The sequence below is a fragment of the Pelobates fuscus genome, chromosome 2 (assembly GCF_036172605.1).
Source record: "Pelobates fuscus isolate aPelFus1 chromosome 2, aPelFus1.pri, whole genome shotgun sequence".
Lineage (NCBI taxonomy): Eukaryota > Metazoa > Chordata > Amphibia > Anura > Pelobatidae > Pelobates > Pelobates fuscus.
Window position 1 is genome coordinate 170,791,283 of NC_086318.1, and position 19,301 is coordinate 170,810,583.

Sequence of the window (19,301 nt, forward strand, 5' to 3'; positions counted from 1 at the left end):
ACACACAGAGAAACACACAATGCAACCTTTACACATAAAGACAATGCATCATTTGCACACATACACAGAAACACACAATGCATCCCTTACACACATGCAAACACACTGCTTCTCTTACATACACACAGAAACACAATGCATCTTACACACACGCAATGCACGTCTTACAGACACACACACTGCATCCCTTACATACACAGAAACACACCTTGCATCCCTTATGCATACAAAGATTCACACAATGCATCCCTTACACACAACCAGAAACACACAATACATCCCTTATACACAAACACAAACTGCTTGATATCCCTTACACAAAAACACTCTGCTTCCACTACACACAAACACACTGCATCCCCTATACACTACATTCCATAAGCACACATATTAGATCCTCTGCAATAACACGTAACACATCCCATACACACTCCACTCCTTGTGAGCAAACTCATGGGTGGGCATTATGGGCATACTCACCGTCAATTTTGTGACTACAGTTACAAACAGCTGTTCTACACCAGACCAGTGGAGCCAAACTGCAGCCAGAGCCCATCATCATCATCATCTGGTTGTAAGTGGGCAATCTAGTATATTATTAGTGGCACTAATCTCTAATTTACCTCATATTAAAGGGACACTATAGTCCCCAGTGCCACTGCAGCTTAAAGAAGTGGTGCTCTTGTCTATACCCTGTCCCTAATATACAAATGCAGTTTTTAAAGGAAAAAAACACCAGTGACTTACCAATCTCCTTGAGTGATTAGAGGGAAATGCCAACAGTTAACACAGAGTTAATTATTAATTGAACAGTTTTTAGAATGCTTCCAACTGCCATTTTTTCCCTTACTTATCAAGCTCTAGATTTATTTAAACAAAATACATATGTTTTTTACATTATTTGTTTTTTCTTTTTCATAACCTGCACTAATCACCTGAAAAGGACACTTTATTCTTTAAATGAAAAAAATAAAATGCTAATGTTTTATTCTAGACAATAAAGCTTGGTAACAAATTTCACTAGTTAAAACATAAAAAATAAATAAAAATGAATTGCTTTTTTTGGAATTTGTATAAATGTTCAGCTATATAGTAATCCCAATGAGAAATTGAGAATGACGTTTTGTGATGTTATGATCACATGGAAAGCTTTGGCAGGCCATTAATTGCCAGTGACTGAGAGAAGACACATCAGAATCATGCCTTTTTAAAGTCTTTTTTTTTTTTATCCCTAAATAAACAGACGAAAGTTCTCAATATATCTGATTTATTAAATATTCAAATTCCAATCTCCGGAAACTTGAGTATTTTACCATTTATTATACCTTTTAAAAATCCTTAAGACTATACTTTTAACTGCCAGTCAAAAGGAGAATATGTGCTTGTTTCAACACAGCTCGTTTACTAATTTCATTTATTTTAGTTTAAGATTTTAGGAAAAGATGAATATCATGGAAGGAGTAACTTTAGGTTTCGACTTTAAGTGCTTTATTATTTATCAGGAGTGACATGATGATTTAATTGTGTGCCATTTATTTACAGTAAATAAGCAACCACGACAATTCTGCTACATCCATTCTTCCTCCTTCTCCCACCAGCTTCTCTGTTATTACTATTTATGTGTTTGTGAGAAAGAGAACATTGGAGTTCAATGGGTTGATATTACAGGTGAATGAAACGGTTAGCAAAGTATCTCTGGTCACACAAACCATTAACTCAAATACATCTCGCATACCCTGGAAGGTTAAAAGTGCACAGACCTGATAGGAATTGTTGTCTTTTATTTCTTTGTGATTTTCTTTTGCAGGTCTTCTGGTTCATTTGATAAATTCTAATCTGTTCTGTAAAATGCAGGTCATTGGGGGTGATTGAAATTCAGAGATTCTCTTGTGCAAAATGAACAAAGGAAAGACTTTATTATAACCAACCTGTCAAAGCAATTTTTAAGAAAGCTGCAGTAAAGACAAGAATTACAACATGTCTGTCTGCAGCTACACAATTTTAATTATTATTATTATTATTATTATTTTTATTTTTTTTAGAAGAAAATGGCAGGGTATTATTTGCCCTGATATTGTCATACACCAGCTCATTTAAAACCTAATGGGCCTTACTTACAAACATCTTAGAGCTGAATTCATTGGTATATGAAGATTGTTGGTTGTGCACTCCTGCACTTTGCCAATGCTTGTTCACACACAGTCATTGCGATTATTTTCCTTTGACAGCCATTTGACTCATTTGACAAGTGATTTCAACAGAAGCAAAACTGGTCATTGTTAGAATTCAAAATGAATGAATTGGACGGGGACAAAATCATCATAATGTGCTTCACCAGGGATATAAACTGTTTTGCTGCACTGCCCTCATGGTCTTGAGTTGTCTCGGCTGAACATGTCTGTGAAAATATAATTAGCACCAATTCAGGATGTGGTTAAACTACTGTGACTGGAGTTTTTATAAGCCCGTTCTTGTAGATTGTATGGCATTTGAGGTTTGTTACAGGAGCATCATTTTGAGGTTTTCTGTATAAGTTTGAATGTATAGTCTTTTTGCAACTTTGAATGTATAGATTTGCATCGCATGGTCAATGGGCTTGATTCTTCTGGTATTTGGGGATCCATATTAGGCTCTGCTGTATTTAAACTAAGAGGGGGGAGGGGGGCAAAGGAGTGATAAAATATCAATCCATTTGCCCCCCCCCACCCCCCCAAAACAAGGACAGAAGGTTCCTTTAAAAAAATAAAAATAAATAAGTTTAGAGTCATGTCTACAAATGCTCGCAGTTTAGGGAATAAGAACCATGAACTTGTGGCAATAATGACTGGGACATAGCAATACCAGGGTACTCTTTATATAGAAAACACAGGGAAGGCAAGAAAGGGGGAGGGGTGGCCCTGTATGTGAAGGATAGCATAAAATCTAGTTAAATAAAAGTGAGTGAGGCGAATATAGAGTCCGTTTTCTTACGTTAGAATTTGGTAATCACACAGTAATTCGTGTAGGTGTGATTTATAGGCCCCCAGGACAAATAGAAGAGTTAGATGATCTACTAGTTGAGCAAATATCTAAAATGACAATGAAGGGAGAGGTTATCATCATGGGTGACTTTAATCTACCTGATGTGAACTGGAAAACCAAAATAGCTGCTTGTGCCAGGAGCACACATATTCTAAACTCCCTACTGGGATTGTCTCTAAAACAAATCGTTGAGGAGCCAACTCGTAAAGAGGCCATACTAGATTTAGTGTTAACAAAATGGAGATTTAGTATCAGATATTACTGCAGGTGAAAGTTTGCGATCCAGTGATCATCAGTCAGTGTGGTTTAATATAAGAAAACAAAAGTTTTAGACTTTAGAAAAACAGACTTTTCTAAAATTAGAATATGTGTAAAGGAGTCCTTATCAGACTGGAGCAGTTTAAATGGAGTCCAAGAGGAATGGGATTATTTAAAAGATGCACCGCTGAAGGCACAGAAAATTGCATTAGGCTTGTCAGTAAAAGCAAACAATTCAAGAAACCACTGTGGTACTCTGCAGATGTGGCCAAAATAGTAAAAAACTAAAAGCATTTAGTAATGATAAAAAAAAACAGAGTGAGGAAGATAAGACAGATCTATAAAATTAGGCAGAAAGAGGCTAAAGTTATAAGAGCTTCCAAATTACATACAGAAGAGAAAATTGCACAGTCTGTTAAAAAAAAAAAAAAGGGGGGGGGGGGACAAAACAATTTTTAGATGCATAAATAAGAAAAGAAAGTAAAACAAGGATTAGTTGGATTAAAAACAAAAGAAGGAAGGTATGTAGAAGAGGATTAAAGGTCTAGCTGACTGCCTCAATGAATATTTTTGTTCAGAATTTACAGATGAAAATGAAGGAAAGGGGCCTCAGTTAGGGAAAAGGACAAATGAGTAATTTGTTACATGTGAGTTTACAGAGGAAGATGTTCTATTTCAACTGTCAAAAGTAAAGACAAATAAGTCAATGGGACCTGATGGAATACACCCAAAGTTATTAAAAGAGCTTAGTGGTGTACTAGCAAAATCATTAACAGATTTATTTAACCAATCGTCGTTAACAGGAGTTTTCCCAGAAGATTGGAAGTTAGTGAATGTTGTGCCCATTCACAAGAAAGGTAGTAGGGAGGAGTCGGGCAACTATAGCCTTACTTCAGTAGTGGGGGAAATTGATGGAAACCATGTTAACCCCTTAAGGACACATGACATGTGTGACACGTCATGATTCCCTTTTATTCCAGAAGTTTGGTCCTTAAGGGGTTAAAGGATAGGATGTTTGAACATCTAAAATCACATGGATTTCAAGATCAGAGACAACATGGGTTTGTTTACTTCAGGGAGATCATGCCAAACTAATCTTATAGATTATTTTGATTGGGTAACTAAAATAATAGATCAGGGTGGTGCAGTAGACATTGCTTACCTAGATTTCAGTAAGGCTTTTGACACTGTTGCACATAGAAGGCTCATCAATGAACTGCACTCTTTGTTTGGATTCCAATATTGTTGAATGGGTAAGGCAGTGGCTGAGTGACAGGCAACAGAGGGTTGTAGTCAATGGAGTAAATTTGAAGCATGGGATTGTCATCAGGGAACAGTACTTGGACCCATTCTCTTTAATATATTTATTTGTGATATTGCAGGAGGTCTTGATGGTAAGGTATGTGTTTTTGCTGATGATACTAAGATATGTAACAGGGTTGATGTTTCAGGAGGGATAAGACAAATGGCAAATGATTTAGGTAACTGATGGCAACTGATATTTAATGTGGATAAGTGGAAGATAATGCATCTTGGACATAAAAGCCCAAGGGCAAAGTACAGAATATTTGATAGTCCTAACCTCAACATCTGAGGAAAGGGATTTTAATTATTTCAAATGATTTCAAGGTAGGCAGACAATGTAATAGAGCAGCAGGAAATGCTAGCAAAATGCTTGGTTATATAGGGAGAGGTATTAGCAGTAGAAAGAGGGAAGTGCTCATGCCATTGTACAGAACACTGGTGAGACCTCACTTGGAGTATTGTACGCAGTACTGGAGACCGTATCTCCAGAAGTATATTCATTAGAGAGTTCAGAAAAGGGCTACTAAACTGGTTCAAGGATTGCAGGATAAAACTTATAAGGAAAGGTTAAAGGATCTTAACATGTATAGCTTGGAGAAAAGACGAGACAGGGGGGATTTGATAGAAACATTTAAATACATAAAGAGAATCAACACAGTAAAGGAGGAGACTATATTTAAAAGAAGAAAAAATACCACAACAAGAGGACATAGTCTTAAATTAGAGGGGCAAAGGTATAAAAATATCAGGAAGTATTGGCGAGCAAAAAACGGGGCGCAAGAGAATACTGAGAACGGGCAGCAGCTGAAATAGCCTGCCCTTCGGTGGGTCCCTGTTCAGATCTCAAGCTCGTTTTAGCTCATCTTGTGCCATACAAAGAGAACATCTCTAAAACATATCAGACTGGTCCCACCCATACGGGCAGTCCAGATCCGAAATGCCAGCAAGTTCCCGCTGCACGAGACACACAGCAACCCCAGACGATCGTTTCAGCCTTGTTAGGCATCATCAGTGAGGCATAGCTGATATCTCTCTAGGCACCGTGAGCAAGGGATCCATGCCTGGATTACCCTTTAAACTTCATGAAGTATTACTTTACCGAGAGGGTGGTGGATGCATGGAATAGCCTTCCAGCTGAAGTGGTAGAGGTTAACACAGTAAAGGAGTTTAATTAAGCATGCGTGGGATAGGCATAAGACTATCCTAACTAAGATAAGTCCAGGGACTAATGAAAGTATTTAGAAAACTGGGCAGACTAGATTGGCGAATGGTTCTTATCTGCCGTCACATTCTATGTTTCTATGCTGATTCACATCAATGCTATCAAAGCAGGGAATATGTGTGTCTTATAGAATATGTGTGTCTTTTATGTTGTCTCTGCTAGCTGTGCAGGCAGTTTTTTTCCCGTTTTTTTTAATGAACACAGAGTGAAGGAAATTGTGCTGCTCTTCCAAGATATCATCTCTCACACTGACAAACAGTAGGATTTTTAAACTGTAAGGTTACATTTTACTATAGATTGTTAAAGGAACACTATAGTCAACTAAATTACTTTAGCTAAATAAAGCAGTTTTAGTGTATAGATCATTCCCCTGTAATTTCACTGCTCAATTCACTGTCATTTAGGAGTCAAATCACTTTGTTTCTGTTTATGCAGCCCTAGCCACACCTCCCCTGGCTATGATTGACAGAGCCTGCATGAAAAAAAAAACTGGTTTCACGTTCAAACAGATGTAATTTACCTTAAATAATTGTATCTCAATTTCTAAATTGAACTTTAATCACATACAGGAGGCTCTTGCAGGGTCTAGCAAGCTATTAACATAGCATGGGATAAGAAAATCTTAATTAAACAGAACTTGCAATAAAGAAAGCCTAAATAGGGCTCTCTTTACAGGAAGTGTTTATGGAAGGCTGTGCAAGTCACATGCAGGGAGGTGTGACTAGGGTTCATAGATGTAAATATATTTTGTAGAAATTTTGCAAACATTTTTGTTTTTTTTCACTGGGGTTTGACACAGTTTTACATAGTGAAAATACTGTGTTTGATCAATGCTGTCATTGAAGTTTCTCTGTAATTGAATGGCAGATCAAACTATGTGGTAAACAATTTGGAATTACATGTAGGAGGAGAATCCTACTGGGATGGAAAATAAAAAATAATATATATATATATATATATATATATATATATATATTTATTAGGTTTGTGCTGACAATGATACAGTGTCACTGCCTGTTGTATTAATGACATCTCATTGACTGTTGAAGTACCTGTTATTAGATCCAAATGAAATTGTCAGTGTTCTTTGAATGATTGTGTTTTGGATTCCACTGATCTTAAATTGTTCTGCATTCTCATCATTTCCTTGTTTTTAGCCATGTCACACTGTTACAGTGACAGCTGTTTGGGATGTGTCACATTTCATCGAAACAACTCCCACAATCTGTCATGTAGAAGCTTGGCGATGCAGCTGGTTACATAGTCTATAATGCAGAGCGTTTATGGCAGAGGACTGTCACCTTTTCTGGGAAGTTGTGATAGAATTTATTTCTGCAACTCGAATAGTATACTCTCTGAGCATGTGTCCTGAAATATGTGCACCAGATGCAGAAACATAATAAGACCTGCCAGTATGTATTTACACAAAATAAATTACCTGTGTATTCCCTGATTGTACTGGGTAGTTTACATATCTACATGCATTTTTATTTCCTGTTAACTTGGTTGTTTATTTTTTTTCTTATGTGATCTTTCTATCGTTAACTCTCTACAGGAGGGCATTGTATCGATGCTCCGATAGTCGATTCCAATCCTTTAGCACCAATACTTTTTTTACACACAGGTTGTGACGCATTTATTTACTATGAAAGCCCATTTTATTTTAAAGGGACACTATAGTCACCAGAAGTGCTGGAGCTTAAAGGGACACTCCAGGCACCCAGACCACTTCTGCCCATTGGAGTTTTTTTTATAAACTGCAATAATTACCTTGCAGGGTTAACTCCACCTCTAGTGGCTGTCTACTAGACAGCCACTAGAGGGCACTTCCTTGTTCCTAGCACAGGAAACCTGTGCTAGAGCGTCGCTGGACGTCCTCACGCTGTGTGAGGACCTCCAGCGTCGCTCATTTCCCCATAGGAAAGCATTGAAATGCATTTTCAATGCTTTCCTATGGGGAGCGCTAATGCGCATGCGCAGTCCATTAGGTCATCCGGATGGTGGCCGTTTTGCTGTAAAAACTGCCTTTTCAAAGAAAAGGCAGTTTTTACATTGTTCACAAGGGACACCTCCAGTGGTCACACCTCAGATGGTCCCTGGGAAGGCTTCCTGGGTTAGTGCTGCACAGTGTCTGCACAGAGATGCATTTATTCAGTGCATATCTGTGAGGAGATGCTGATTGGCTAAGCCGGTGTTTGGCCTCGCCCCACTTACTCGATGATTTTAGCCAATCCAATGCTTTTCCGGATTATGTCAGCCAAGGAAAAGGATCTGGGGCTGGGCCACTGCTGGTAGTCCCACGCGATGCAGTGCTGCAAGATGCTGGAAATTAGTAAATGTAAAAAAATCGTTTAAGGGGGCAAGCCACCTAAATGGTGGTTTTAATATTATAGGGTCTGAATTATAGTGTCTTTTTGCACAAATCTTTAATATTGCCCTTTTTTTCTGTTTTAACGCCTCTGCTATATGGTCTCTCATATCTCTGCTCCACCTTTATTATGCACATTACACACATTTTCATCTGTTTTTTGTGAAAAGCAGACACATCAAGTTTTACGCCCTCCTCTACGTTAGGTGTATTACTGTGCTTTTTCATTTTATGACGTCATGTTTCCAGACGTTTGGGCAGCAACATTCTAAAACCACAGGTGTTTAAAGGGACACTATAGTAACCAGAACAACTACAGCTTAATGTAGTTGTTCAGGTGAGTATAATCATTATATGCAAGCATTTTTTTTTTTGCAAACACTGCCTTTTCAGAGAGGGAGCAGGCCACTTAAATTGTGGGTTTTGCACTATAGTGTCAATAATACATGTTTGTGTTCCTGACCTTATAGTGTTCCTTTAATGTTTTGTTTCTGTTGTATCCTTCATACATGATTAGGGTTTGAGGCCGAAACGTTGTATATGCTTTTGTTCTTCAAAACTTGATACATTTTGTGCACATTGCACCACACTGTGATAACTTTGGATTTTTTGTTTATCTGATTATTAAACCTCAGTTTGCTTTTTTGAATTGGGAATATTGTGTCAAAATATACACTTTTAGTTTTTATTAAACTATTAAACCTTATTGTAAAGCATATTTAAGTGTTGAAAAGAAGGGCAATAAGACTGCACACTAACATATTTTAGTTAATAGGTTCCTAAACAATTAAAGACAAGCTGCAAAACATTGCTCTTTTAAAAAGTAATACTGCTTAATTAATCATTTTGAGTTAGTTTGAAACGTGACATTGCTACATTGCTTTTAGAACTTGCAAATGTACATTAGGAGTAGCTTTTATAGTAATGCAGTTTACCTTAAAGGACCACTATAGGCACCCAGACCACTTCAGCTTAATGAAGTTGTCTGGGTGCCAGGTCCACCTAGGATTAACCCTTTCTGCTGTAAACATAGCAGTTTCAGAGAAACCACTCGCAGCACTGGTAGATGCACTGAAGGGATCATGAAACTTCTGCTTGATCTAAACCCTGCAATATTTTGATTCTGAGCAAAATTGCTTGTAACATTAATATGAACTCAATTCTTGAGTCTTTTTGTGAAACCTGACCACTGACTATTTTATAGAGGACTCTAAGCACTATAACCACTACAGCTTATTTTCCTAATCTCAGTGCTTCAATAAAAAGCATTTGAAAATAGCAAGGATCCGTTCAGCTTGATGAGGTTTTAATTCTGTTCGTAGTGAATAAAGTTTACTTCAGAGGGATTTAACCGGATTTCAGCTGTATTGAAGAGAAAGGAACTATTGCAAATTCGGAATTTAGTGAATTGACTAGAATGTCACCACCATTGAGACATGCTATTGCTTTTATTATGCCCTGTGTATAATCCATACTGAGTATACACTTGCCAGAATACATGGTTTCCCTCAGCAAATATTTAATCTGGATTTCATAGTGGGGTGCAAACGTCCATATCATTTCTCTTGACTAATGAAAAACTTTAAACACTAGTTACATTAAAATAAATCTATATTGGAATTAATCACAAGTTACATTCAAAGAACTATTATTAATCAGCTCACTAAATACTTAGAATATAATTGTAAATATGTTATTCCTTGCTGTTTATAATTGATAGAAGAGGGAGCAATGATGAAAAGATCAGGTACTGTGACTGATTTACACAACAATTGATTTCCACTGCGTTAACTTGTATTCATTCTTATAGTTTATATGCTTGACTTAAGAAATCAAAACAAAAACAAAAAAACATATTGTTTAGTTGCCACTAAAAGAAGGCCGTATGCTCTATAATATATCAACAGCCTCTAGTTTTAGATTGTAGTGTCTAAAAATTGTGATTAATGAGGGACTTGTCACTTGATATTCATTTCAGGTATTATCTCTTCACTGTTAAACCAGAGTAATTCATTGTAACATAGATGGATGATTTTTATAATAACATGCATACACAAGGTTAGCAAGGTAATAACTTTGGCAGGGCAATATAAAACATGATTAACACAACTTTTTCCTTTGACTATTATACATTTGGTTGAACTCGATTATAAGTAGACCAAAATCAGTCCCCTTTTATGGAAGTAGAATTTCAATTAAGATGCAGAGACCTTTCTGTGTAATGTATCCTCTCAAACTGTAAAATAAAATATTTATTGAAATATGCTCCATCCAACTTTTTCATGAATGTAATATTAATTGGCACAAGACTGCATTTTACTTACTGTGAAGAATTAAGTTTATATTAAGAACCCTCCTTTGACTCTGATTCCATCTAAGACTTCTCAATTTATGGTACTCTCCAACTCCTTATATTATATATTTATTTTTATATACAGTATACATATGTTGTATACAGCAAACACAGACTCAAAGGAATCCATGTTTAAAATGGAATGAGGCAAAAATGTGATTCTTTGTTAAACTTATTTGCATATGCCCACCCAGAATCCTTTGCGGTAGTAACATCACTGCAAATTTGTGATTTCTGTGGGAAAAGCAAGTCTTATGGCTTGACTGGTGTGCAGATTTTTGTTTAAGATTGTATTAACATTAACACATTCACACTCACTCTCTTTCTCTCTCTCTCTCTCTCTCATACAAGAGTATTGCAGTATGCAGTGGTGCCTTTTTTATTGGACTAACATAATATTTCAAAGACAAGCTTTCAAGAGTTTTCCTCTCTTCCTCAGGTCTGAAGCAATGACATGAGGAAGAGAGGACAACTCTTGAAAGCTTGTCTTTAAAATATTATGTTAGTCCAATAAAAAAGGTATAATTGCATACTGCAATAATATGGTATTTTGGATATATATATATAGTTATTGCAATATAAACTGAAAAAAGAAAACACAACTGTTTATGTAACATGAAGTGTATAATTATATTACAAATTATGGTCTACAGAACTCCCAAAACTAGGGCCCGACTAATATGCTGAATAAAGTTGTTGATACATAGCTTAACCCTTTAAGACCGTAGGGCGTACAATTACGCCCTATTTTAAGCGGCTCTAAACGCCGCCGGGCGTAATTGTTTTCTTACTTACCCGGTTGTCGGCAATCGCGGTTGGGGGGACTCCCAGGGAGCCCCCGCGGCACGTCCTTCCTCCTTGGAGCCCCCCGGCCATGTGAGAGTGAGGTCCTTACGAGGACCTCACAATCCCATGGCCGGGTTAGCTGCCTGCTGCATTGCCAGCAGGGGGACTGCCTGTAATGACAGGTAGTCCCCCTGCTGGCTAGAAATAAAATAAAATTAAATAAGTGTAAAAAATAAATATATACTGATCTAAGTATATATATATACACATATACATACACACACACTGTCTAGGTGTATTTTACTATTAATATATATAATTATATATATATATTAATATCAAATTACACGTAGACTGATACTGATTAAATATATATATAATTATTGCTATATATATATATATATATATATATATTTATATATAATATAAAAAAATTAAATACGTAAAAAAATAAAATTAAAAAATAATTAAAAATAAATTATTAAAAAATATATCGATATGTTATTTCGTTCTAACTGTATTTTGATATTAATATATATATATCAAAATACACGTAGAACGAAATAATATATATCTATATACATAAATATATACGTATCTATCACTATATATATATACCTATATATAAATAAAAATATTTAAAAAAAATTATTTTTATATATACATATATATATACACATATGTATATATATATATACATATATAAATTCTACACATATATTTATGTAATATTTTAACATAATTAGGTATCCTAATTAATTACAATTAGCGGGACCTGCCTGACAACCCATGCCGAAAGTATAGGGAATTTAATTTGGTAGCACTATATTTAACCCTATAACTTTCCAAGAAACCATACAACCTGTACATGGGGGGTACTGTTTTACTCGGGAGACTTCGCTGATCACAAATATTAGTGTTTCAAAACAGTAAAATGTATTACAACGATGATATCGCCAGTAAAAGTGACGTTTTTTGCATTTTTCATGCACAAACAGCACTTACACGGACGATATTATTGCTGTGATACTTTTTACTGTTTTGAAACACAAATATTTGTGTTCAGCGAAGTCTCCCGAGTACAACAGTACCCCTCATGTACAGGTTTTATGGTGTTTTCAAAAGTTACAGCGTCAAATATAAGGCCTGTGTTTCATTTTTTTCACATTAAAATTCGCCAGATTGGTTACGTTGCCTTTGAGACTCTATGGTAGCCCAAGAATGAAAATTACCCCTATGATGGAATACCATTTGCAATAGTAGACAACCCAAGGTATTGCAAACAGGGTGTGTCCAGTCTTTTTTAGTAGCCACTTAGTCACAAACACTGGCCAAAATTGGCGTTTTTTTGCATTTTTCACACACAAACAAATACTAACGTTAACTTTAGCCAGTGTTTGTGTCCAAATGGATACTAAAAAAGACTGGACATACCCCATTTGCAATACCTTGGGTCGTCTACTATTGCAATGGTATGCCATTATGGGTGTAAATTTTATTCCTGGGCTACTATACAGTCCCAAAGGCAACGTAACCAATCTGGCGAATTTCAATTTCAAATGTAACGTGCTATATTTGACCCTGTAACTTCCCAAAACACCATAAAACCTGCACACAAGGGGTACTGTTTTACACGTGAGACTTTGCTGAATACAAATATGTGTATTTTATTGCAGTAAAAGCATAAAGTATTATGACATTGACCGTTAAAATGTCATGTAGAACTAAAAAAATAACATTTCTTATTTTCTCCCATTTATTTCATATTAAATTGTTTCATAGCTAAATATTTGATATTAAATGAAAGCCCTGTTTCCCCTGAATAAAATGATATATAATAAGGGTGGGTGCATTTAATATGAAAGAGGTGAATTACAATTGGACAGACATATAGCGCAAATGCCAGGTTTTGTTCTGTTCACAACATGTACATTTGGCTCAGTCCTTAAGGGGTTAAACAAAAATTGGTCCTTGACCTAATCCTTTATTGATATACACAGTTTCCCCTCTTCTCACACCACTCTCTCAAAACTTTATTTGTAAAGAAATATAATTTCTTGAGTACTTACCATCACTGTTATCACTTGATTGAGTATGCTTAGGAGCAATTATTTACTCTATATACACAAATTTCAGGAGAATTTGTGGATGACATTACTGCTTGCGGTTTAGTATCATTCGTATGTAAATACCGCTGATTGGAGAGATATGTACTATTGCCATCTATTGGCAAATCAGCAGAATGCTCTGACTAAGAATACATAAACAGTGGAATGCAGTGAATCTGCAAGGTAGACATTGCTTTAAAATGTATGTGTACAACATACGCTTGTGTGTATATCAAAGAAAATACTAATCACTTTTATGCATATGTTTATATGCATGTCTCTATTCCCTCCTTCACTGTCTGTGTTTGTGTGTCCAGGTCTGTGCTGCCAGGCATGGCATGTCCATGTGGTCTTTTTAACTATTGGTATTGTATGCTTACTTCCTCACCCCTGTATGTAAGAGTGGTGATGAGACCCCTCATAGATAACCTATATTAGTTTAAAAAAAAATAACTGACAAAAAATACCGAACTCTAAAAAATATGCTTTTGAAATGTAAATGATATTGAAAAACCTTGAAGTGTGTAGATTGCACAAGTCCAATAATACAAATTAACATTTTATGTAACGATGATATTATCAGTTTTCTCTGATTGTGTCCATATATCCCAGGTGATTACACTTAATTACATCCGGTGACCCGATCTAATATTCACAGGCTATACTTAGGTCTTAGCCAGAAAACCAGACCATGGAAAGAAATGTCTATCATGTGTCAGGGTTATGAGAAAGTAAAATACTATAAATGTCCATCCTTATAATTTATTTTTTTATTGCTTATCCATAATTGTACTTGAATTCTTGTATTTCAATTTGTTTTTCCTCAGCGGAAATTATTAGTTAGGTTTCAAGGCTGCAGGTGCAATTTTATTTAAATTTTTTTGTACATTGTGGCAGGGGATATGTAAGAGGATGTTATGCCCAAGGCATATAAGGTGACAAAGGGTATATGGTGCGTGGAGTCCTTGGACGTTAGTCAGGTATCACAGCACGTTTTAATTACTATTTAGCAGAGAAGATCGGTCCTCTGCAGCCCATCCCCTAAACAAAAGGGGTAGCAAGTAGTGATCGACTAAGAGGTTCAGCTGGCCACACTCAGCCTTTCTCTGCTAGTGATCCCTAGTGATGAAGAGCCTTATTCTGCCTTCGTCATAACGTAATTGGAGGCCAGGCTGCTGGGGCTTAGCACATCTGTTAAACATAGAGTAAACATGTTATCTGGGATGCAGGTGCCTATGTCCATGGCCTCTAGGCACCATAACAACGTCACATTGTTGTAGTGGTTATGATGCCATTGCCTACAGTGTGTCTTAAAGACAGTGGCTGCAAAATGGCAAATGCTGTCAGGCAGTGTCACTCTCACCAACCTAAAGCACACCTGGCATGGGTTGTGTTTATCCCAGTTTTGACAAATTTGAAGGAAACCTAATTTACAAAACAAAAATCATATAATAAAAGATACATAGACATGGGTATTGGGGGAAACATTTTTACCCATTTTATATTTGACGTAGATATAGTTATCTACACACACACACACACGTGTGTTATGAACATATTAACCCTTTTAAATGGGAAAACTTTGCCAGCACAGTCTCCTAAGACTTCATTGAACTATCTGTCTCAGGAAGTTTATTACATTTCACATCCTGGCTGGATTCTGATGTCATTTTTAAATGCTAAAGCAGCAGTACTGACCTTTTGAACATTTTTTTTTTTTTTAAATGAACCATGCTAGGCAGCAGAAATCCCAGATGTAGTCCTACCATTCTATCACTGGTCACTAGCATGGAGAAAACAGCAATTTAATACAATAAAACAGGGATGAATAGACCATTAGGTTAATTAAAAAGAGTATATATGTATCACTGCGGTAGTGAAAATATTCTCAGTTAATTTAGTACTTGAAATGAAAAATGCCACTTTGTAAATTAATTTCCTGTCTGAGCTATATATGTTCTAATGATAGCATAGTTTTTGGGGTTTTAATATTTAGCTACTGTTTATTGCATGGTTGGATTGCTTGTAACCATCCAGTTGTTGGCCTACAAGCCCTATAATGCAGGTATCCTCTGACACAAAAACACATTATACTTTTAATATGTCCGCAAATAGCTGATTAAATGTGTTAAATGATTATAAACATCCCCTGAACAATTATGCAGAAATTATACAAATATGCAAAATAATAATGAAAATTAAATAAAATAAAATGCAGAATTACCTTTTGAGTTAGCCAACCTTTAAATCATTCTGTTATACTAGAAGTGGTGGAGAGCATGTCTGTGTGAGTGTTGAACTAAGAGCTAATAGTCAGCATGGCACACACGGGTGGGATAGAAGAGATTTATGTTTAATATTTTACTATGTTTGGAAGTGAGATAGAGAATAGCCGTATGATTAATTTACTTTGCAGTGCACAGATTTTAGAATTTTTTTCACCCTGCCTGAGCGGATAAATACATTTACACATTGCAGGGAATGCGTGGTCAGCACCTTGCCCTATTGAGACTAAATCAAGATAGCTGTGCATGTCCTTTTTTTTTCCTGTCAGAAAGAGTAGCATCACTTCTTGCGGATCCTGCACACATTTTACAAAGACAGATAAATCCTATAGTGTTGGATTGTCAAGGACACTGCGTTTAGCATTCAATCATTCCCACTCTCACAGAGGAAGTTCCTGGTAGATGAGAAGGTGAAGTATATTTCCAATAACAGTGCAAAGTGCCTGACATGTTGCTTCATTGATTTTTTTGGAAAGAATGACAAAATACATTTTGCAGACTCCATAGTACTAAATTAAAAATAAGTATTGTGATATTAAACCAACAAAAATATCCTCGGTTATAGTGCCCATTTAAGGAAAGCTGCCACCCATTTATATTGAACCATTCTTTTTCTTTATTGAATCAAACTTGTAGAATTTGTTTCAATTTGTGTTTAAATACTTTTAAATAGACAGCAGTACTTATATATATTTTTTTGTGTATTATAAGAGATTCAAAAGAGTCTACACACAGAAGGGTGTTTGCCTACTGAAGAACTTTCGATAGGAACGTGTGCTGCGGAGATAGCAGATCGAAACACGTTAATAGTTCGGTAGGATTTACCTTGGTCGAACAGAGACGAGAGGAAATTGATAATATTAATTATAGATGTTGAAAAGGGATCAAAGTTCCTTTACAAACACCAGCAACTCCAGAGACGCCAAGCGGAGATGTAAGAGCGTCTGGTTCCTGGGGCCCATGAATCCCAAAGGAGTCCCTGAGCAGTTGTCGAAAGGCCTGAGACATTCCAAGATCCCCTGAAACGGTCCAAGCCACTAGTCGGAGATGATCCTGGATTGCCAACGGGTGAAAGTTGCCTGCCGGGTCCCTGAGGAGGTCGCAGGAGGTGGGTAGAAGCAGGGGAAAGTCCACTGACAGTTCCAGGAGGTAAGGGTACCATGGTTGGGCCCGCCATAGGGGGGTCACCAGTGTTATCTTGACACCTTGAGTTTTGAGGTGTTGTAGTGTGCGTGGAATCATGGAGAATGGAGGGAACGCATATTCACCGGACATCGGCCACGTCTGTAAGAAGGCATCGACTGCAAGGCACGCTGGATCTGGCAACCAGCTGAAAAATGCGTCCGTCTGACTGTTGAGGCGAGACGCAAAGAGGTCCAGGTGGAATGGTCCCCGCCGAATCTGGAGACGGTGGAATATCTGTGGATTCAGTTGCCAATCGCTGGAATCCCTCCAATGACGGGAGAACCAGTCTGCAACGAGGTTGTCTGATCCCGGTAGATATTCTGCTCGCAGGGAGATATTCCTGTCTAGGCAGAACTGATACAATTCTTTGGTCAGGTCCGAAAGCATCTTTGATTTGGAACCTCCTAGACGATTCACGTAGCGAACTGCTGACACATTGTCCATCTTCAGCACTACGGAACAATTGTAGACGTCCTTGGCGAAACTGCGGATAGCGAAGGAGCCTGCAATTAGTTCGAGGCAATTGATATGAAGTGCTCGTTCCGAATGGGACCAGAGGCCTCCTGTAGAATTTTTCGAGCAAGTTGCGCCCCATCCGAGCAGGCTTGCATCCGATTCTAGAATGAAATCGGGTTGGGATCCGAAAATGGCTCTTCCATTCCAAGCGTCCATATGGTTCAGCCACCAATGGAGTTCTAACCGAACTTCGTCTGTGAGTGTGATCTGTTGTTCGTAGGATGTTGACTGCTGTAAATATTGCGTCTTCAGGCGTTGCAATGCTCGGTAGTGTAATGGGGCAGGGAATATGGCCTGTATTGAGGCGGAGAGCAAGCCGATGATGCGAGCTAGATCTCGCAGGCAGAGGTATGGTGATATCAGCAACCTTCGAATGTCCTTTTTTATGGATTTGATTTTGGTTGCCGGAAGTTGAAGGATTGCCTGAACAGAGTCTATCTGGAATCCCAGAAATTGTACCGTCTGGGACGGTGTGAGAGATGACTTTTGGCGATTGATCACGAAGCCAAGGTTCTGTAATAAAGCTGTGGTCATGGCTGTATGAAGGTGAAGTGTCTCTTGATCCTGCGCCATGAGGAGGATATCGTCCAGATAAATGATGGACCGGATTCCCTGGGAACGCAGTAATGCCATTACTGGTTTCATTAGTTTGGTAAAGCACCAGGGTGCGGAAGATAGGCCGAAGGGGAGGCAGGTAAATTGCCATATTTCCTGTTCCCAACGAAACTGAAGGAGGCAGCGGTGGGTTGGTGTTACCGGCACCGTGAGGTATGCATCCTTTAGATCGAAGCGGGAGAACCAATCTCCCTCGCAGAGTAGGTCTCTCAATAAATGGATTCCCTCCATTTTGAAATGACGGTATGTGATGAACTTGTTCAGATCTCTCAGGTTGATAACAGGTCGCAGGTCTCCTGACTTTTTCTTGACTAGAAACATGTTGCTTATGAAGACCTGAGGGCCAACAACTCTCTCGATCGCACCTTTGGTTAATAGCTTGTTGAGTTCGCTCTGTAGAGTCGACTCGTCTAACAGTGACATTTTGATCGGGATAGGAGGAGATTTTTGTATCGGTTCGTCTGAAAAGTCTAGGTGGAACCCGGACACAGTCTGAAGGATCCTGAGTGAGTTGAGACCACTGTTGGGAAAAAAGGGTTAACCGGCCTGCAATAGGAATATGAGAATAAGGAAGGTCTATTACCTGTAGCAGTGCGACCGCGGAGTGAAGCGGATCCACGTCCTCTGATAGTTCCGCGTGAGGGGAAAAATTGTCTGTGGTGGAATCGGGTATTGCCCGAGTTCCAGGTGTCCGAAGGTCGAGGCCTGTAGCCCGTGAAGGCGGCTCTGCCAGTCGCACGGCCTCTGTAGCGACCAGCTCTCCCAGAAAAACGCTGTGTGCGAAACACCTTGCGAATTGAGGATTGCGCTTTTGTCAGCGTAGTAAATACAGAGACATGTTTACTAAGTTCTTTTATGAACTTGTCTCCGAATAACATGCCTTGAGCCTCTGGACCAAGTTCTTTAGTGCCCAATTCGGCAAGCTTGGCATCAATTTTATAAAGGACGGCCTTCTGCCGTTCTGTCGAGATTGCCACATTGGCATTGCCTAAAAGGCATAAGGCCCTTTGTGCCCACTCTCGCACCATATGTGCGTCAAACGTGCCACCTGATAAAGCCTCGTCTACTAAAATGAAAATTTGTATAAGCGGGCCCGCCACATCCATCAACTTATCTTGAGTGGCTTTCAGACCCTGTTCTATACCCTTACGGGGGTCTTTCCCTGACTTGGTCAGAAAGGTAACAAGGAAGGGGTCGAATTCAGGTGTACTGGCCACCTTGTCCAGGATAATGGGACGTGGGCATTCTGCCCTCAATTTGGCTCTCACCTCTTTTTCTA

The 19,301-nt window shown here is 38.0% G+C and overlaps 1 protein-coding gene across 1 annotated transcript in view; it reads left to right on the forward strand.

The window, feature by feature from the left end:
- The window catches only part of PRIM2 (DNA primase subunit 2), a 196,326-nt gene that overhangs the window by 94,349 nt on the left and 82,676 nt on the right, over nt 1-19,301 (forward strand). The gene's annotated exons all lie outside the window — the stretch shown is intronic.